Source organism: Hylobates moloch, unplaced genomic scaffold, assembly GCF_009828535.3.
Source record: "Hylobates moloch isolate HMO894 unplaced genomic scaffold, HMol_V3 SCAFFOLD_1, whole genome shotgun sequence".
NCBI classification, from domain to species: domain Eukaryota; kingdom Metazoa; phylum Chordata; class Mammalia; order Primates; family Hylobatidae; genus Hylobates; species Hylobates moloch.
In genome coordinates this window covers 125,865,250-125,887,274 of record NW_026652276.1, presented here as the reverse complement: position 1 = coordinate 125,887,274, position 22,025 = coordinate 125,865,250, and the positions used below count along the sequence as shown (strand labels likewise).

Below are 22,025 nucleotides of genomic sequence, written 5' to 3'. Positions count from 1 at the left end.
GAATGACCTATAAAACACAGGGAAGAACTATACTTACTATGACAGCTTCTCATCAAGGGTACAAATGAACAGCCAGATGAAGAGGAAACTGTGGGGGCTGTGGATTCTGGAGGATGGGGTGCACCACCCTCCCAGCACCCAGATGTATTCACCAGCTCAGGAGCACCCCGGACCACATCATTTAGGGTTTTTTTATGGAGGCTGCATTATGTAGGCATGATTGATTAAATGTCTGGCCATTGGTTGTTGGATCAGTCTCTACCCCTTCCCATTCTCCCAAGGTCAAGGGGTGGGCTGAAAATTCCCACCCTCTTGTCATATGGTTGTTTCCTCTGTTGACAGCACCCCATCCTGAAGCTGTCTAGGGACTACCGAGAGCTACCTCATTACCATAAACTCTGGTAGGGGTGAAGGGGCTGGTTATGAGTAACAAAAGACACTTCCCTCACTCAGGAAGTGTTTTTTTTTGTTTGCTTTGTTTTGTTTTCGTTTTTGTTTTTGTTTCATGAGACAGAGTCTCACTCTGTCACCCAGGCTGGAGTGCAGTGGTGCGATCTTGGCTCACTGCATCCTCCGCCTCCTGGGTTCAAGCAATTCTCTGCCTCAGCCTCCTGAGTAGCTGGGATTACAGGCATCTGCCACCACGCCCATCTAATTTTGTGTATTTTTAGTAGAGACGGGGTTTTACCATCTTGGCCAGGCTGGTCTTGAACTCCCGACCTCATGATCCACCTGCCTCGGCCTCCCAAAGTGCTGGGACTACAGGCGTGAGCCACCGTGCCTGGCCTCAGGAAATGTTTTAAGAACTTCTATGCCAGGAACTAGGAACAAATAAAGACCAAATAAAATATATATTTTTATTATACCACACACCTCCTTCAAGAATAAATGTAAATAAATATCACCTAACAACAGAAAAATTCTCAAACTGGACCAAACTACAAAATTCATCTATATTCTATTTAAAAGAGACACATAAAAGGAATGATTAAAAGTAAAGACATAAAAGTAAAATAAATAAATGTCAGCTTAATATGAAATCAAGTGAGGTTTGAAGAGGAGAAGTGTTTAATGGGACAAAGTTGATGATTCTATATTGATGAAATTATAATCTGTAGTGACAAAGGGCCATGATCTTCTACACTCCTAGTAGTATAGAATTGAAATAGGTAAAGCAAAAACTGCTAGAAGTTAGCAGAAATGTATGTACTTGTGTTGGGAGTTTTAATTCATTATTTTGCACATAAAAAGATAATATTACATAAAATCAAATAATATTTACAATTAAAACTTGTACTGACCAATTTGCCATGAAATAGACTATGTCATCATTGCAAGGATCTATAAAGCGTCTATAAAATTAGCAATATCCTACTGGGGCATGAGAACATCCTCAATAAATTTCAAAAAAGGAGAAATTATTGAAGGCACATTTTCCGATCACAATACAATTAGACATTAATGTTTTTTAAAATTTCAAACATTTTCAAATTGAAAAGTAACTATTGGCCAAAGGGGAAATTGAAGCCATAATTTTGACTATTTAGGAAATAACGTCAGTATAATAATTATACATTAAAACTTAGCAGATGTGACTGAAATTATTTACAGGGAAAAATTCACAGTTTTATATGTTTTTATTATTTAAGATGAAAGAAAAGAAAATAACTGTGTTCAAGTAAAAAAGAAATTAGAAAACCCTCAGCCAAAGAAACCTAGGGAAAGAAAAATTAAATAACTAAAATATAAGAAGAAATTAATGAACTAAAAACAAAATATAGTGAAACAGTGGCATTGATAAGTAAATCTAAAAATATTTACTTGGGGGACCAAACACTCTGGCATAGCTAATTAAGAGACAACAAATATTCATGATTAGAATCAGAAAAGGAATATAAAATTATGTATAGTTCAAAGAGAAATATTAATAGAAATTTTTATGTTCAGAATTTTAATAATATATTTGAAAGACTTGATGAGTTAATTTCCTTAGAAAATTACCATACTTAAGAAGTAGAAAATTTCAAAACACTGAAGTTATGAAAGTAACTATAAAACTTGCCAGATAATTTTTAATAAAGTTTTCAGAACCACACCATTTCACAAATGAATATTGATAAACTTTCAAGCAGTACAAAATTCGCCTGATAGTTATCACAGACAAATAAAGATAGAACACTTGCCACTTGATATTGGTGCTAGAATCCCTTTAAATTATTAGTAAATCAAAACCAACAACTTATAATTTATGCGTTTATTTTAAAATATTCATTGAGTCTCTCTAAAGTGCAAGAGACTCTACTAGGCATCCTGTGTGTGCAGAGGCTCTGCCCTCAGGGTGGTTACTTTCTTCTCAGGGAAACAGACATTTCCAACTCAGCTACAGGGTTAGTTGCATAAGCCAATGAGATAAATCCCAGAAGGAGACTCGCAGTGTTCTGTAACAGTGTGGCAGGGATCCTTACACATGGCTCAGTGGAGAAAGGCTGTAGTTTAGAGACAGGCCACCAGGATTTGAATCGAAGATCTGCAGCCTGATTCCCTGTGAAACCTTTAACCCAGAGGCTCTCACCTGGGAGTGATTTTGTCCCCCAGGGACATTTGGCAATGTCTGGAGACATGTTTCATTGTCATGACTTGGACATGCTACTGAACCTAGTGGGCAGAGGCCAGGGATGCTGTGTCACTGTGCCCTGTTACAGCCTCACAGCAAAGCTGTATCTGCCCCAAAATGCTACCAGTGCCAACGCTGAGAAACACTCCTCTGTATGATGATGAATCCCTGGGGGCTCCTGAGAGTCAGATCTACATTTCTAACTGTCCACTGGGCTTTTCCTCTTCATGTTCCTCAGGCATGACAAACTCAAAATGTGTCATCTTCCCCTGACCTGTGTTTTGTTGTTGTTGTTGTTGTTGTTGTCTGTTTGTTTTTTTAACAAGATCTTGCTCTGTCACCCAGGTTGGAGTGCAGTAGTGTGATCATGGCTCACTGCAGCTTCAACCTCCTGGGCTCAAGTGATCCTCCCACCTCAGCCTCCTCAGTAGCTACTGGGACTACCAGTGTGCGCCACCAACCCCTGCTAATTTTTCTATTTTCTATTTTTTGTAGAGATGGGGTCTTGGTATGTTGCCTAGGCTTATGTTCATTTTTTTAAGTAAACAGTGCCACCCTCTACCCACTCTCTCATGTCAGAGCTCAGAGTGCCATTCTTAATTCATCCTCTCCCTCACCACTGAAATATTTAATAAAGTTCTGACCATCTACCTGTTGACATCTCTGGAAACCATCTACTGCTTTCCTTTGTCAGGCTTCTACTTACTTCTTCAGTTTGCTTGCCATTCACACCCCTTGCCATCTCCTACAGCAAGCATGCTGGAAACATTCTCTGTTTTAGTTGTACTGAATACAGCACAGCTGGCATGTGCCATGCTCCTACTGGCCACAGAACCCTCACATATTCTGCTCTTTTTGTCTGCAACAGTTTGAAGTTGCCCCCGATCCCTTTCCCTGACATACACTTCACTGGATGAGTTGATTCCTCCAGGAGGTTTTCTATGAGACAAGGCCTGGGTGCCGCTCAAATGCACGCCCATGGCATTTCCCTAACATAGAATAACACCCTATTGTAGGAACCAGAAAGACACATGTGAAATTCACACTTGAAACATATTTGGGTTAGGAAGACAGTTTCAATATAGGAGTGAAGGAAGCTGGAGAGGACGATTGGAGTGCTGGAGGAAATAAACGAATTGAAAGGCAAGACCATCCATCTGGGAATACCCCACCACAGAGTCTACGGAATAACCAGGAAGTAGAAAACTGGGGCATTCCTAGAGACTTTTTAACTGCTGTCCAAAGTCTAGCCCATCTGATAACACAGAAGTGGTCTAAGGCATGCAAGAAAACAAAGCTGGGTGCAGGAAGTGAGGGTAGGGTTACCTCTGAGGAGACAATTGGCAATGTCTGGAAGCATTTTTTGGTTTTTGCGATTGGGTGACTGCTACTGAAATCTGATGTGTAGAAGCTAGAAACCCTGCAATGCATGGGACAACTGCCATAACAAAGAATTATCTGGCTCAAAATGTAAAACAAGGTTGAGAAGCCTTGCTTTAACTCAATATTTCTCAGCCTCTATATCTTCATCTCTGAAACAGGAATATCCACATTAGGGTTGTTGTAAGCCCTGTTACTAGAATATAGTAAGTGCTCAATAATTGTCGGATTTTTTTTCACTTACATTCTTTTGAAATTCTGTGTGTTATCTGTTGCTTAATAATAAACCATAACAAATTAGCCCCGAAATTTAGTGACTTAAAACAGCAATCATTTAATAGTCTCTCGTGGTTTCTGCCAGTCAGTCATTCAGCAGCAGCTTGGCCGGCGGGTTTAGACTTCGGATCTCTTAGAAGGTTGTAAGTCAGAATGTGCATCCTCAAAGCGTGGCAGCTGCCTCTCCACAAACAAGGAAGCCAGGAGACTGAGGTAGAAGCTGCAGTGCCTTTATGACTTGGCCTGAGAAGTCACACGTTGTTACTCCTGCTAAATTCTGTTGGTCACACTGACAAGCTCTGGTTCAGTGTGGAAGGGCACTTCATAAAGGTGTGAACATCAGGTGGTAAGGATAATTGAGACCATCTCAGGGGCTGGCAAAAACTCTACCAAAACAAACCAAGGTATTAGAAAAAAATCAATATAGCATTTGCAGATATTTAATTATTGAACTAAAAAATTGCACTGATTCAACTTAAATATTATTAGAATTAAAAAGAGTTAAATAATGTGGCAATATACAAAATAAGTATGGTAGATATCAATAGATTTCCCTTACACCAGTGATATCAAATTGGAAAACATAAAAGTAAGAAAATCTTAGTTATAAAGTACCTAGAGATAACTTTGAAAAGAAGTATGTGGAAACTCTCTGAAGAAAACCATAAAATTTCACTAAAGGACCTAAAAGATGGGAAGAAATTGAGAGGTACATCATGTGGCTGGATGGAAACACTGAGCTTTAGATAACTTCACTTCTCCACAAATTAATATACAGGTTTAATGCAAATCTAAAAATGTCAAAGAGATAGATTTATATAATTTTATGTACATGTGTTGTATGTATATATATTTCATTCTACAATTCCACAAATTATCTAGAAGATTGAGTGGAAAACTTAACCAAGAAACTTTGGGGAAAGAAGTGTGGATGTATGTACATTAATGTATGTTTAAGAAGTAATTGACAACATCATGTGGAATGAGCAAAAACTGGAAATATTCCCTCTGAGAACTGGGACAAGACAAGGATACAACTCTCACCTGTTCAACATAGTACTGGAAGTGCTAGCCAAAGCAATTAGGCAAGAGAAAGAAATAAAAGGGGCATCCAAACAGGAAAAGAAGAAGTCGAACTCTTTCTTCCCTAATGATATGATTCTATACTTAGAAAACCCTAAGGACTCTGTCAAAAGGCTATTAGAACTGATAAACGATTTTAGCAAGGTTGTAGGGTACAAAATCAATGGACAAAAATCAGTAGCATTTCTGTACATGTTCAAACTGAGAGCCAGATTAAGAATGCAATCCAATTTACAATAGATAAAAAAATTGAGATATCTAGGAATACATCTAACCAAAGAAGTGAAAGATTTGTACAAGGAGAACTACAAAACACTGATAAAAGAAATCATGGATGACAGAATCAAATAGAAAAACATCCCATGCTCATGGATTGAAAGAATCAGTATTATTAAAATGGCCATATTTCACAAAGCAATCCACAGATACAACACTATTCTTATCAAACTACCAATGTCATTTTTTACAGAATTGGAAAAAACTATGCTAAAATTTATATGGAACCAGAAAGAGCTTGAATAGCCAAAGAAATCCTAAGCAAAAAGAACAACACCGGAGGCATCACATTACTTGACTTCAAACTGTACTATAAGACTACAGTAACCAAAACAGCACGGTACTGCTACAAAAACAGACACAGACCAATGCAACAGAGTAGGGCACCCAGAAATGAGGCCACCCCCCTACAGCCATGTAATCTCCAACAAAACTGACAAAAATAAACAATAGGGAAAGGAGATCCTAATAAATGATACTGGAAAAACTGGCTGGTCACAAGCAGAAGAATGAAATTGAATCCCTATCTCTCACCATATGCAAAAATTAACTCAAGATGGATTAAAGATTTAAATTCTCAAACTATAAGAATCCTAGAAGAAAACCTAGGAAACACCATTCTGGACATCAGCCTTGGAAAAGAATTTATAAGTCCTCAAAAGCAATTGCAACAAAAACAAAAGTTGACAAGTGGAACCTATTAAACTAAAGAGCTTCTGCATGGCAAAAGAAACTATCAACAGAGTGAATAGACAACCTACAGAATGGGAGAAAATATTTGCAAATTATGCATCTAACAAAAGTCTAATATCTAAAATCTATAAAAACTTAATTGAACAAGCAAAAAACAACCCCGTTAAAAAATGGGCAAAAGACATGAACAGACACTTCTCAAAAGAAGATATATAAGCAGCCAGCAAACATATGAAGAAATGCTCCATGTCACTAATCATCAGAGAAATGCAAATCAAAACCAGAATGAGATACCATCTCACATCAGTCAGGATGGCTATTATTAAGGTCAAAAAACAGATGATGGCAAGGCTGTGGAGAAAAGGGAACATTTATACACTGCTGGTGGGAATATAAATTAGTTCAGCCACTGTGAAGAGCAGTTTGGAGATTTCTAAAAGAACTTAAAACAGAGCTATCGTTTGTCCCAGCAATCCTATTACTCCGTATATTTTCAAAAGAAAACAAATCATTGTACCAAAAAGACACAGGCAAATGCATGATCATCGCAGCACTATTCACAATAGCAAAGACATGTATTCAACCTAGGTGTCCATCAATGGTGGACTGAATAAAGAAAATGTGGTACATATACACCATGGAATACTAGGCAGCCATAAAAAAGAATGAATCATGTCCTTTGCAGCAACGTGCATGCAGCGGGAGGCCATTATACTACGCAAATTGGTGCAGGAACAGAAAACCAAATACTGCATTTTCTTACCTATAAGTGGGAGCTAAACATTGGGTACTCATGGACATAAAGATGGCAACAGTAGAAACTGGGTTCTACTAGAAGGGGGACGGAGGGAGTGGGGCAAGGGTTGAAAAACTAATTGGTGGGTACTATGCTCAGTACCTGGGTGACAGGAACATGTGTACCCCAAACCTCAGAATCACACAATATACCCAGGCAACAAACCTCCATGTGTACCCCTGAATATAAAAGTTGAAAAAAATAAAGATAAATAAATAAATAAATTGAAATGGTATGAGTGCAGCAACGTAATGACAGATTAGTGGAACTATATAAATTGAACAGAAATTGACCCTAATATAAATTTCATAAATAATAGTGATAGAATAAAAAATATTTGAGTAAAGAATATATTAAACAATAAGTATTACTAATACAATTAGTTAACTACTTTGAAAAAAACTTTAAGATATATTTCCTCTTTTACCCATACCTCAATCCCTGATAGATTTGAGTGAAACATAAAGTATGAAATCATAAAAAGCCAAAAGAAAATACGGATAAACATCTTGAGTTAGAGACAGAAATCTTTTAAGCCTAAAATAACAGAATGATAACAATGGAAAAGAAATCAAGATATTTGACAATATAAAATGTTGAAGTTTTGTAAGTTAAAAAAATCATAAGCATAATAAAAAGATAAGCAAATATTGGGAAATTGTGTCATATTTACAAAAACGGTGGATATTTTCCCTTAATATATGACAGAAGTTGTAAAATATGATTTTTTTTTTTTGAGATGGAGTCTCTCTGTCACCCAAGCTGGAGTGCAGTGGCACTGCAATCTCCACCTCCCGTGTTCAAGCGATTCTCCTATCTCAGCCTCCCGAATAGCTCGGATTGCAGGTCGCACCACCACACGCAGTTAATTTTTGTATTTTTAGTGGAGACGGGGTTTTGCCATGTTGGCCAGGCTGGTCTCGAACTCCTGACCTCAGTTGATCCACCCGCCTCGGCCTCCCAAAGTGCTGGAGAACAGAGCAGGTGGCGGCAGGCACGGAAAGGACGCCATGAAGGCCTCAGGTGCACTACAAGAGTACAAGGTGGTGGTCTCTCCTTGCCCACCCCCAAATGCCACACACTGCCACTCTACCGCATGCGAATTTTTGCGCCTAATCATGTCGTCGCCAAGTCCCGCTTCTGGTACTTCGTATTTCAGTTAAAGAAGATGAAGATGTCTTAAGGCTAGATTGTCTACTGTGAACAGGCGTTTGAGAAGGCCCCCTGCGGGTAAAGAACTTCAGCATCTGGCTGCTCTATGACTCCGGGAGCCGCACCCACAACACATACAGGGAATACCGGGACCTGACCACCACAGGCCGGCACCACGCCCGGGCCCACTGCATCCAGATCACAAAGGTGGAGGAGATCGCAGCCAACAAATGCCGCCGGGCCATGCTTCACCACCAAGAGGCCCAACATCTTCTTCTAGGTTCAGGGTCCTCGCCCGGGTGTGCCCCAAATAAACTCAGGAATGCCCCGGGGGAGGGAGAGAGAGAGAGAGAGCGAGAGCGAGAAAGAGAGCGCAGTAAAATCCTATTACAAAAATAGACACGAACTATCTCTCCATTTATTGTTTTTATTTGATACACACTTACTGAGCACCTATGGTGTACCAGCCAATGTGATAGATGTGAGTCACACGTGAGGACATGTAAAAAACTTTGAAAAGACTATGAAATCAATGAGAAGATATTTACTCATACTAGAAAACAAACCACAAATTAATGAAAAGTACTGTCACTTTGCCTATCATATTAAAAAAATTAAAAACTGTACAACTCCATGCTGTTGAAGATGTCCTGAGACGGGCACTCAGTGCAGAGGGAAGTGTCCAGGGGTCTCTACGTATACTTTGCAAGCAGTTTGGTGCTCAGAATCCATGGTGTCACTGAGTTATCGGGGTCCTCAGAGAATAACAAAGTACTCAAAAATTGGTGCAAGGAATAAGCTATACAGATGTTCATTTGCAGCATTATATATATATTTAAAATAGTGTAAAATTAAGAATATCTTTAAAAATCCAACAAAAAGGTTACTTGAAATCCTATTTAGTAATACCATAATATGGAATAATGTGTAGCCTTTATGAAAGAATTCTCCTGACTATTTAATAAAATAAAAATCTCTCATAACATAATGTTACATAAGTAAATCACAATGTTAATGGTATATGTAGCATAGTAGTTGTTGGCTGAAAAATACACATGCATGCATTGAAAATACAATGGAAGGAAATCTCTAATATAATAATAGTGCTTATCTTGGGGTGATGACACTTGAGGTGGTTTTTGGTTTTCTCTGAATGCTTCTTAAAAATTTGTTATAAACTACCTGTAATTAGCAAGCATTGTTTTTATCATAAAAACTGTGAATATGGAAGAGATGGTATTAAGTTTTAGAAAAGTAGGGGTGAGGGAGAGTAATGTAGATGCAAATGCACGAATCACCTCCCCGAATTACCGAGCTGCCTTGAAGCCTGGTCATTAATTCATCCACACTATCTTCCTCCACTATTTACTCATGAAGTAGTCTGTTCTTATGCGCACGCACACACACACACACATACCACCCTCCCACCCTCCCCCACTCACTCCCTGCAACAATTTCAGTCATTGTTCATTTGCTGGATAGGTGGCTGTAGGTTTATTCAATCAAATGCTTTACAGAGTTTTGCCAATATCCTGCTAACTGATCCACAGCCCACCTCTAGTGATTTATGGTGTTTTATAGTGTCAGCTCTTACTGAATTTTCTTACTAGATTTTTGTGGTTAAAATTGTTTCATACATTGAGATCTATTATAGGGTATGGCATTCAATACTTGTACTGGAAGACAGAGGCAGAGGTTTAAAGAATCAACTGTGCAGAAGACCCCTTATCAAAGGGCTCAGGTCTGGTTCCTGTTGATGGAGGCCCAGTGGGAAGATGTGACCATTTCATTTTTTTTCTTGTCTGTGTAAGGGATATCAGAAATGGTAAGAAATGATGTTACATAACAACTATGCCAGGGACAGTTTATTTTGGACCAGTCTAACAGACTGACTCCTAGCATAGCCTGTTCTTTAGAGCTATTAAAAGGCCAGCGACATTGATTTCCAAGTCAAGACTCATAAGCTCTTTGTGTATGGGGCTCCCCTGAGAATTCCCCTTATGTCCCAGCAAGTAACTAGAGACCTCCAGTGATGTTGGTCCCAGTATTGCATTGATTTTAAAAGGATAAGTTTGTCACACAGTGATTTGTAGAATTTAAAAAGAGACTGCATTTTTAAAAACTATAGGTAATAAGATACTATTCAAAATAAAATGCAGGTAGAAATTCACATTACGATTACTTTTAAAAATCATAAGTAGCCTGTTCTTTTCCTGTGTTATGTGGAATTCCATCATCTTTATGTCATTATAAATTATGCCTAATCCTGATAAAATGTGCTTTATTTATTTGATGATACTATTTATTTTTGCAATTCTAAATGCTTTAGGCCGATGCAATCTTCCCTGTCCACTGGCACACTCCAGGTTTGAAACTAGATCTGAAACTGAAGCTGACTGACGTTTTATAGTACGTACAAAATTAGCTCAGCTTTCCTGTCTCCTGAGGAGCAAGTTCTTTATTTGGCACATGCTCCAGCTTCTCTGTTTTCTTCGTTTTACTTTTCCTAAAGTGAAGTCAACCACCTGAACCATACAGAATGCTCTACAACCCTCCTTCACTCATGGAGCTTAGAAAGTGCGTTCAGCAGAAATACAGACGTCTTTAATCCCACTTCGCCAGATTATATTTGTTCTCAGAAATTTGTTGGATCTTCTCAGTGTTGGCCAGAAGCCTCATTTGGGGTTTCTCTTGGATTTTCAGGATGCTCAGGGCTCTTTGGTCTCCTCCTTTCTCTAGTCCTCCTTCTCTTCTTTCTCCATCTAATGTAAGAACAGATTTTATAACATATGTGAAAGAGAAATCAGTTCATTCATTAGGTAAAATGTGAAGATGAACAAACCTTCCCTATCTCCTCTCCATCCTCTTACTCAGGCAATGGATGACCCTACTTCACACTTTGTTGAGACAATTGCAGGGATCAGAAAAGAGCTTCCACTGACTCCCACTGCCACCTGCCGCCATGACGCTGCCTCCCTGCCTTATATGACAGGTGAACTGCCCGCATGTCCAAGCTTGTGAAATCCACCTTATCTTGTTGTTGTTGTTCTGTTTGATTTTGTTTTAGGTGTTTAGCAGCCTGAAGCCATGGTTTTTCATTTCTGTGTGTACTGATAAGCAGATAAGAGGGATGAGGAGGGGGCTTTACTGACCCAACCAAAAATAGAAACTAAGAACCCATGACTGTATTCTCCGCCATGACTAGGACCCACCTGCACACAAGGCCTTGCAACTTTGCCACCTGCTAGGATGTCTTTCCAGCAGCTCCTCTCTCCCTCAGTTCGACCATTTCCATAGGCATCCACCAGCAATTTCTCCCAGATCTTCTCATCTCCCACTTCCTTCTCCATTTACCACACATTGCCTTCTCCCCTATTCCAGCAGAACTTCTCCCAAAAAGCATCTGGACTGCCTGAAGTTCCTCCCTACTCCCTCAGTAAAGCTGTTCTTGTGAGAACCTCCAAGGATCTCCACTTTGGAAATTCCCCTGGCCCATTTTCAGCCCTCACCTTCTGTGCTGGACACGGTTGACTGTACCTCCCAGGAAATGCAGCTTGCTCTGCTTCCAGGAAGTCATCATTCCCTGTTTTCTTTTTCCAAATTCCTGCCCCTTCTTGGGCTCTTTCCCTTACTTCCCCAGACCTTTAACTGTGGGCTGCCCCTGAGCTCAGACCCTGGCCCTCTCCTGCTATCCATACCCTTCCTGGTGGTTGCATCTACTCTTATGAATTGAAACAACATCTATTGGCAGGTGACCCCCAAATGTATATGGCCATTTCAGACCCTGCCCCTGAATGTTCCCCTGGATATTCAGCTCCTGCTTGAGGTCTTCAACTGGGATGTCTTATAAGCATCTCAAACTTAAAACATCCCAGCCAACATCCTTATCTGATCATCAGCCATTTCAATCTTCCCCATGTCAGTGAACAGCGATTCCTTCCTTCCTGTTTCTCTGGCCAAAACCTATGGTGTCATCCTTGACTCATCCTTTCTCTGCACCCCACATCCAAACCTCTAGCCTCAAAAATAGATCTGGGATCTGATCGTCTCTCAGCACATCCACAGCTCCCACCCTGGTTCTAGCAAGCGACAGCTCCCCCGTCACTACAGCGGCTTCCCACCTGCTCCTCCTGTTCCCACACAGGCGGCCCGTTCTCATCACAGCCCCCAGCATGGGCCTTCTCAAAGCATGGAACATGTCACTTCCCTGTTCAGAGCCTCAGATGGCTCCCAGAGCCCCAACCATGGCCTCTGAGGCCCTATGTGATCTGGTCCCTCTTTTGCCTTCTTTCCCCTTCCCCTCCTCTCTCTCCACTCCAGTCACATGGCCTCCCTGCCGCTCCCCAGGTGCACCTGCTTAAGGCTGTCAGGCTTGGTCTACCCTCTGCTCCCAGTGCTCTTTCCCCTGAGGTCTAAGTTGTTGCTTCTCCTCCTCCTAAATCACCCCTAGGAGGTCTTTCCTGACCACCACATTTAAAATTGCAACCACCCACCCTCCCTAACTCCCTTCCCTGCCTCACACTGCACACCCTCATCCCTTTCTAATATAGATTATAATTTACCTAACTCTCTTGTTTGTAGTCTCCTCCCCATTAGGATTCAAGCTCTGTGAGGAGAGAAATTTCTGTGTTTGCTGCTGTATCTGGTGTGCCTAGCATAGTCCCTGGCATACAGGAATTCAGTTGCATAAATGAATACATCCAGTGGTTTTCAGTGATTGAGAACAAGGACAGTGTTATTCCTTTGAGCTGGGTTAGATTATATATCCTACCCACTTATTTCAGATTCAACATTTGGCGTGGGCTTGAGGTTGGGTATTCAATTTGTGCTATGTGTAAGGGCATTCCCCTTCCAGCTGTGGGGACTCTGTGATAATGAACTGACTGAATAAGTTTTATTTTTGTGAACTCATTTTAAACAAGTAGCAGACAAAGCAAAATGCTTCTCTGTGTCCTTTTTTTTAGGGTGTGGGAGGGATTACCTCACAGTTTCAATTGAGTAAGAAGAAGCATTTTAAATAAAATATTTGTTCATAAGCCAGAGCCCCTGTGCTTTCATCAGATCCTGTTGCCCTCTAAAGTGTCCCACGGCATTTAGGCCAAATTGCAAATCCTCTCGGTGTGCTGCAAGGTTCTGCCTCATCTAGCCCCTACCCGCACCATCCACGCTCTTCGTTTTTACTATGCTGGGGCCTCACTAGTCTTCACTTAGTTCCTTGAACCTGTTGGGAATTCCCATCTTCATACCTTTGCACAGGCTGTGCATCTGCCTGGAATGTGCGCCCTCCTTGTCCCCATTTCATTTGTTCTGAAGCTGATGTGCTGCCTCTGCAGATAGCTCTTCTGCCACCTTCTCCAAAATATCTCCTGCCTTGATTCTCTTATGGCACCTGATTTTTTTCCTTCATGGGGTATAGTAATTTGTAAGTATATTTTTATTGGTGTATTTGTTTTCTTGACTGTCTCCCTGAAACTCTAAGTTGCCTGAGAACAGGGACCATTGCTTGTTTTGTCTAAACTACAGCAGTGCAGCGACTATTACAGTGGATGCTCAGTGGGCCTTTCCCCTTGGCCAAGAATCACCAAGAGCTCCCTCCACTGGGGAACTCTTCTGAGTTAGACCATCTTCTGAGACAGATCATCTGCTGAAGACAGATGGTCTTCACAGCTCACTGGGGAGGCCGAAGAGGAGAAGGTCAGAATGGGATTGGGGTGGTCTCAGCATGGAAAGGGAGTGGTGAGTGAAGGAACCCTGGATCCTGTGATAAATCTCTGTCCCAGATGCTGGGTCAGGACTAGGAATTCTTATCACCTTTTCCCAGAGAAGTCAGATGCTCCAAGGAGAGAGTGCCTCCTCTAGGTAACACCAGTGGTGACAGAGCCCATCTGCACTTTAGGTTTAATCCAAGATCCCCATGGAAATAGCATCGTGCAGGAGTGCAGGCTCACAAGATGGAGTGGCGATTCCATCACTGAACACCTGTGACCTTACCCGTCCAGTGTCAGGGAGGGGCAGGACCTTGTGGATTTGGTCCAAATTTACTCTAGGAATGGCAATCTACTCCAAAAAATGGCGATTAAAATGCCGAGTCACACAGCTAGTTAACTGCAGAATGAAAACTAGAACCTAAGTTACCTCAATCCCAGGCCACTGAGACATAAGGCAAGTTTTGCCAGCTTCTCTTTTATTTGATGAATTGTAGCAGAAATACAATTTGTAAAACAAAAAACTTTTTGTTTTACAAATTTAAGCAAGTAGCACAATAGCACACTTAGAAGACTTTTGAGAGGAGGATGAATACTCATGATAATCCCAGTACAATGAGAAGCCAGCACTCCCCTTTCTGTGATCTGAAATGGATCTCAGCTCATTCCCTTTACAACTTTGTTGGAAAGAGAATGAACACACAAAGGACCTCAAGACACTGCCAGAAAAGAACACTTCAAGACACTTGAAGAAAAGAACCCCAGCCAACTATTCCCCAGGTGGACAACAACGCTCTTTCTCACTAGGAGCAAATGGGTTTGAGGAACAGGGAGAAGGCAGTTGAGAGAGGGGAAGTCTCTAGTTAGGGGAAGACTGGAAATGTAACCCAAATGCTGAGGTTTTCATGCATTCCCGACACAGTATTCTCTTTTTCGGTTTTGTTTGGGGCTGTTTTGCCCCCATGAAAATTGGCATTTAAGATTTTTGATGGCTTAAGATTCTAGGATCCTGCACTCCTTGACTGGGGGAGTGGAGGTGAGGTGATTTCCGACCCACTGCTTCTCGTCACAGCAGTTCTGCACCCCTCACCTCACCGCCCACCCAAGCAAGTGGCAAAAAGCACCACCGAGAGTCCCTTCAGCAGCCCTTGGCCCTGTCACTGCAGGAAGCCCGAGCCCGAATCATCTGCATCATGGCCATCACTGTCTCAGGCTCAGCCCCAAAACAGCATCTCCTATCTCCTCTTTCCTGCAGACTGAGCCCCTCTCTGCAACTTGTTGCACCAGGCTCTCCACAGCTGATGTCCAACAATAGCTGACATTGGGTGGACACCTGCTGTGTGCCAAGCTCTGTACATGAATTAGCCCCGATTTTCAAACAAATTTATCATGGAAATACGATTATTCCTCATTTACAGATAGAAAACCTGTTATTCAGAGGTTGTGCAATATCACAATAGCAAGGGGAGAGCTGGAGTTTAAACTCAGACCTGACTTCAAACACAAGCTCTTTCAAGTCTGTAGCCTCCTCTCCAACCTCAGCAATTCTTTCTCCCAGTCCACTCTCCCTCAAACGCACTGCAGCTAACAACCAGGCTGCTTGCTAAGCCTCTTCTAGCTCTGCCTTCAGAATTAGATCCTCCTCTTTCTTTTTCTTTTCTCTTTCTTTTCTCTCTTTTTTTTCTTTTTTTTTTTTTTTTTTAAGAGAGACAAGGTATAGCTATGTTGCCCAGGCTAGTCTCTTGTATTCCTGGCCTCAAGTAATCCTCCTACCTTAGCCTCCCAAGTAGCTGGGAGTTAATATTATGGGTGTGAGCCGCCATGCTAAGCTCAGAATTGGATTCTTATGGCATCTTGCATGTGCAAGAACTCAAAGTCCTGCCCTGCATCCTTTAAGTCCCAACATGTCTGACACTCTCTCCATGAGCCTTCTTCGAGTCCCTCCTCATCCAGCTTAACTGCGTTTCCTTTCCAGCTGTCATAGAACAATGTGACTTTATTGCACTCTGCCTCAGATTTTAGTTGTGCAGCTATTTAGTTACAGGTTTAATTTCTACTGCTAGATTGAAGGACGTGTATTTACAGCAGGAGCAATGTCTTGCTCAGCTTAGATCACTGAACGTGCCTCTTATGGCTGTGTGCATGGGTCACTCATGTCCCTCCAGCCAGGATGCTTGATGGGCAAACCCAGTTCAGTAGCTGGTGCATCACTTTAACGAACAGAGCAGGAGGAAAGGCAGGTGACAGGACAAGGTGAGGGCTGTTGTGGCAAGGGCCCCGCATCACACTCTTTTTGGCTGACTTCACTCATCTGTTGAGAACTTCCTTCCCTGTGGTGCCATCAGGATGACAGGAGCTGGCAACAAGGGTCAGATCTGCCTTCTGTAAGTCATTTCCAGCCCCTATTGGCATGTTTCTTGCCTAGTGTTCAGTGTTCACAGGCTGTCTCAAATCCCACTACATGCCAGGCCCAGAGCAGAGCAAGAATAAGAAAAGAGACCCAACATATGATTAAGTATTTGGAAGTTATAAGGGGAGACATAAACTGTTCAAGAAAATATAATAAATAGGTATCATTAAATATATCTTTTAAAATTGTTAAATAAAATACCAAATTTAAATGCAAGTCACTAATAAAGCTGATTTTAAACACTTTCAATAATTATATTTTATTAAATATTATTATAAGACCATTTGCCTCTCTAGCATCCAACAGTCATCAAATTGACAATGTATAGAATCAATATTATGCTTCACAGCATAATATTCACAGCATATCTTGAACAGAAATTCTTAGTGTTGGCTGGGTGCGGTGGCTCATGCCTGTAATACCAGCACTTTGGGAGGCCAAGGCAGGCAGATCACCTGAGGTCGAGAGTTCGAGACCAGCCTGGCCAACATGGGAAACCCCATCCCTACTAAAAATACAAAAATTAGCCGGGCACAATGGCAAGCACCTGTAATCCCAGCTACTCAGGAGGCTGAGGCAGGAGAATTGCTTGAACCCAGGAGGCAGAGGTTGCAGTGAGCCAAGATCATGTCACTGCACTCCTACCTGGGTGACAGAGTAAGACTATCTCCAAAAAAAAAAAAAAAAGAAAGAAAGAAAGAAATTCTGAGTGTACAGTTTGGGGACCCCTGGAGGACCCCCAGAGCCTTCAGTAAGGTCTGTAAGGTCAAAACTAATCAAAACTAATTTCATCGCAATATTTAGATTTTATTTGACCTTTTCACTCTCATTATCTCACGACTGAACACCAGAGTTTTTCAGAAGCTCCATGAAGTGTGATAATCACAACCCATTGAAGCCAGAAGTATGTGTGAGAATCCAGCTGTCTTCTGTTAAACCAGCTCTTAAAGACATTTGCAGAAATGTTAAATGATGCCATAATTCTCACTTTTTTTAATTTTGGAAAATGTATTTATTTTGCATAAAATATGTTATCCATGTTAATATTGTGGGTTTCTTATTGTTCTCAAATGAACCAGTATAAATAGTTTGCATTTTTTGCCTTAATTTCTAACATAATAAATACTGATAGATATAAGCCACATAAATAAAAGTTCTTTAGGATCCTCAATAATATTCAAGATTGTTGGTCAGTCCTGAAACCAAAACGTTTACCAAGCACTGATTTAGACTTACAGATATATCGATGTAAGAGTAACATACATTGTTCAATATTGCAAAACGTCCCTCAAAGTAGGACCCCAAAGTAGGACCTTGAATTGGAAGAGGAAACACATAAGACTGGACACAGCTGGGAAAGGATGCTTTTTTATGCAGCAATCTATTTCCTCCATGTTTTCTGAGAGAAACAGTTGACAAGTTAATTAAATTGTCATTTCTCCTACCTGAGCATGTCATTGCTGAAATCTTCCCCCAGCTGTGGCTGCCTTGAGTGTCAGGAGTGGAACAGCCACACCTCTTCCCAGCACCAGGATGCGGCTGCCCTTTGATTCAAGGACAAGGGGAGTAGAGGTCGGGGGATTGAGTCAGGGGCCTGGGCTAATAATGGGGTCTCCAGCAGCAGGGGTCTCCTGTGTTTGAGATACATGACTCTCTAAAGCAGGACCATAGGGCCGGGACCATTCTCACCTGGTTCTCTGCAGGCTGCCTAGTGACAGGTAATCTTATAGGAAATGGGAGGACTGTTTTTCCGGGATCTGAAATAATTTTCTTTTTTAAACATTTTTTAATTGACAAATGAAAATCATATTTCTTTATCATGTACATGTTGTTTTGAAATATGCATGCATTGTAGAATGGCTAAGTCAAGCTAAGTAACATATGCATTATCTCACATACTTCTTATTTTTTTGTGGTGAGAGCACTTAAAATCTATTCTCTTGGGGCGAAGTGCAGTGACTTATGCCTATAATCCTAGCACTTTGGGAGGCCAAGACCAGCAGATGGCTTGAGCCCAGGAGTTTGAGACCAGCTGGGCAACAAAGTGAGACCCATTTCTACAAAAAAAAAAAAAAGACAGAAACAGAAGGAAGGAAGGAGGGAAGGAAGGAAGGAAGGAAGGAAGGAAGGAAGGAAGGAAGGAAGGAAGGCAGGCAGGCAGGCAGGCAGGCAAGCAGGCAGGCAGGCAGGCGAAAGAAAGAAAGAGAAAGAAAGAAAGAGAAAGAAAGAAAGAAAGAAAGAAAGAAAGAAAGAAAGAAAGAAAGAAAGAAAGAAAGAAAGAAAGAAAGAAAGAAAGAAAAGAAAGAAAAGAAAGAAGAAAGAAAGAAAGAAATTCCCTTGTCAATTTTCAAGATCAATACCTTGTTATTATCTACAGTCATCCTGTTGTACAATAGATCACCTGAACTTACTCATTCTTTCTATCTAACTGAAATGTATCCTTTGACCAACATCTCCCCAATTTCCCTTCCCTTAAATAATTTTTATTCTATTCTTAATAAAATAATAACCTTATGAGGTACATTTACAACTATTATTCCATTTTCTTTCCACAACAAATATGGGAAATCATAGAATTTACATTTGATGTTATCAATGAGGAAATTGTGGAGGAAAAATGTTAAGAAACACTCAAGTTTGCAGATCTGGCAAGTGGCAGAGCCAGGACTGCCCCAGGTCTTATAATTTGAAATTTTGAAGGACTCTAATTTTATTCCCTTTGTACTTTATTCACATTTATATGCTTTCTGTATGGAATTTTCATTTTTGCTTTAAGGTTTTCATATTTGAATTTATTAAGTGTAGTTATATAAACTTATTATAACTTTTGGGTAAAAAATGGACTAGCTCTTTTTAAAAAGAGCAAATCTTACTGCTAACTGGGTCTTGCTAGGACAGTATTTATAGACACAGTAAAATGCAGCTCAAGACGAAGTGGGGAAATGGAACAGGTTGTTGTGAGAGCTTCCTGGGATTAGGTATGTAGACAAACTGGATCAGGGTCTCATCTGTGGAGCTCTGAAAAACCCTGATACTCAGATCACACCACTGGCCAGTTACATCAGATTCCCTGGGGGCTGGGACCCAGACATCTGCATTGGTTAATGCTCTTCAAGCTATTTCAACATGCATCCCAGGTTGGCAACCACTGGACTAGGAAATCAAAAAGCAGCCTGCATAGGTCCAGGAGGATCTCTGAAGTTTGTGAGTCATATGCCACTTGGACTGTAACCATTCATCAGGAGCGCAGTTGGGAATGAGCCCACCCAAAGTCATAAAAAATAGAGAACCTACAGTGGTCCACACCTATAATCCCAGCACTTTGGGAGGCCAAGGCAGGTGGATTGGTTGAGCCTAGGAGTTTGAGACCAGCCTGGGCAACATGGCAAGACCCCATCTCTATTAAAAAATTTTTTTAAATAGCTGGGTGTGGTGGCTCATGCAGGTGGCTGAGATGGAAGGATCTATTGAGCCCAGGAAGTCAAGGCTGCAGTGAGCCGTGATTGCACTACTTCACTCCAGCCTGAGTGACAGACCCCATCTCAACAAAAAATAAAATAAAATAAAATAAAGAAACGGAGTGGGCAAAATACATAAATGAAAATGAGCTAGATAGCAAGCTAACTCTTTTTAATCCCAGGAAAATGCTTAGACATGAAGTAATAGATTATACTGAAAGTACTAGGAATCCAAGTTTTGGCAAAGGCCAGTGGTCTAAACACAAGAACTAGTTAGGCACGTCTTAGTCTATGTCAGTAAGTCATATGGCTTGCAAAATATCAGAGACCAAGATGGAAAGGACAAGCCAGAGGGTAAGTACATTATTGCCCTTGCTTTCAAGAGAGGAGCTCAGGACCCTGAGAGGGTGGATGCCTTGGAGGGAGGGCAGGTGGAGAAATGAATTGAACAGAGAGATGACGAGAAATCAGCACAGTCCAAACAGGCAAGTTTCCCTTGAAGAAAAGAGACCTCTGAGATCCAACTACTGGGACCACATGAAGCACAGAGCATGCAGCCCAGTGATAATGTCATCAAGACTTCCCAAGCCTGTGACGGGGGGGCCCTATGACAGCCTTCCTTGATTCTGAGGCTAGCTTGGGTCCTCAAACTTTCAGAGATGCAGTGCAAGCAGGAAGGCTGACTTCTGCATTTTCCTTTCTCCTGATTGTCCAATTGACCATTGCTCAGTTTTTACCCTGGGAAAGTAAATTTAATGCCAGTTTCATTATAGTAAATATTTAAAGGAATATTTAGTAAAAGTGCTGGCAAATGATAAGCTCTCAAAAATAGCAGCTATTATTTTTCCTTTACTGCTTCTATTGGCAAATGCACAGTTTTCGTTTGCCACTTTTTAAATGATTTTTGTGCCCAGTAAAAGTTCAGACTGCCAACCACCCCCTAAAGATGCTTGGGAGGAGGGATATCACCAACCAAGGCCTCACCCAGAATCACACCTTATAACTACTAAAAAGTCATAGTCTCAGCCTACATAGACTTTGAAAATTGTAGACAGAGTTCAGGAAGCTCCATATGCTACATGAATGCCTGCCTTTTGTTGAAGCGCCCTGAACTTATTGGGTCATCATTTAAGTTGTCCATACTAATGAAATGTGAAAGTCAATAGATTTGAAGGATTTGCATACAATGATAGCAATGACATTCTCTCATTCATCCACTCAAAAGTTATTGAGTAATTTGCTGTGTCCCGGGCATTGTTTAACGATGGTTGGGGGTAGGGGGGAGTTGTTTAAGGATGGTTGGGGGTGGTGGGGAGGTATGTAGTAGTGAATGTAACAAAGTCCTCATGGAATGTACCTTGTTGTGAGAGGAAATGAACAATAAACTAACGGAGTGTATGTTTGTTTTCGGTGGTGTTAAATTCTGTAAAGAGAAATAATACAGGGAATAGGGAAAGAGCGTGAGCATGGCAAAGGATGTTACACAGGGTATTACGGAGGAGTAGATGAGCAGGTGCTGTGGAGATGCTGGAATGGAGGCCTGATTAAGGGAGAGCCAGAGGCCCAGAGATGTCTGGGGGTGCGCATTCCTGGCAGTGGGAGTAGGGAGTGCAGAGGCCCCAAGGCAGGGTTGTGATGGGCGGGCAGGAGGAAGGGGCGGGCAGGAGGAAGAGCCAGGAGTCCAGGGTTGCTGGACCCAAGGGAAAAGGAGGCAATGGTGGGAGAAGGAAGTCATGGAAGGTTTGGCAGAGTTGTTTTCATTTTTTTATTTGTTTGGAGACAGGGTCTCACTATATTGCCCAGGCTGGTCTCCAACTCCTGGACTAGAGTGATCCTCCTGCCTCGGTCTCCCAACGTGCTGGGATTACAGGCATAAGCCACCATGTGCAGCCCTGATTTACATTTTTTTAAAGGTTTCTCTGGCTGCTCTGTGGAGAGCAGAATGTAGGATAGAAGTCGGGAGACCTGATAGGCCAGGTAAGAGATACTGGTGGCTGAGGCTGGGAAGACAGCAGTGGGAGACTGAGAAGTGGTCAGAGGACAGGGCAGATTTTGGAGCCAGCATTGTCTGGATTTAGACAGTTTGCATTTCAGCATTGGCTGGATTGTACCTGAGGAGTGTGAGGAATCATCAAGGATGCCTCTAGGTGTTCAGTCTGGTACCTGAAAGAATAGAGTTACC

The 22,025-nt window shown here is 41.4% G+C and overlaps 1 protein-coding gene and 1 pseudogene across 7 annotated transcripts in view; both read left to right on the top strand.

The window, feature by feature from the left end:
- The window catches only part of HECW1 (HECT, C2 and WW domain containing E3 ubiquitin protein ligase 1), a 462,565-nt gene that overhangs the window by 161,537 nt on the left and 279,003 nt on the right, over nucleotides 1-22,025 (top strand). The window lies entirely within an intron of this gene.
- LOC116812510 (large ribosomal subunit protein eL20-like) lies at nucleotides 7,929-8,717 on the top strand (annotated as a pseudogene).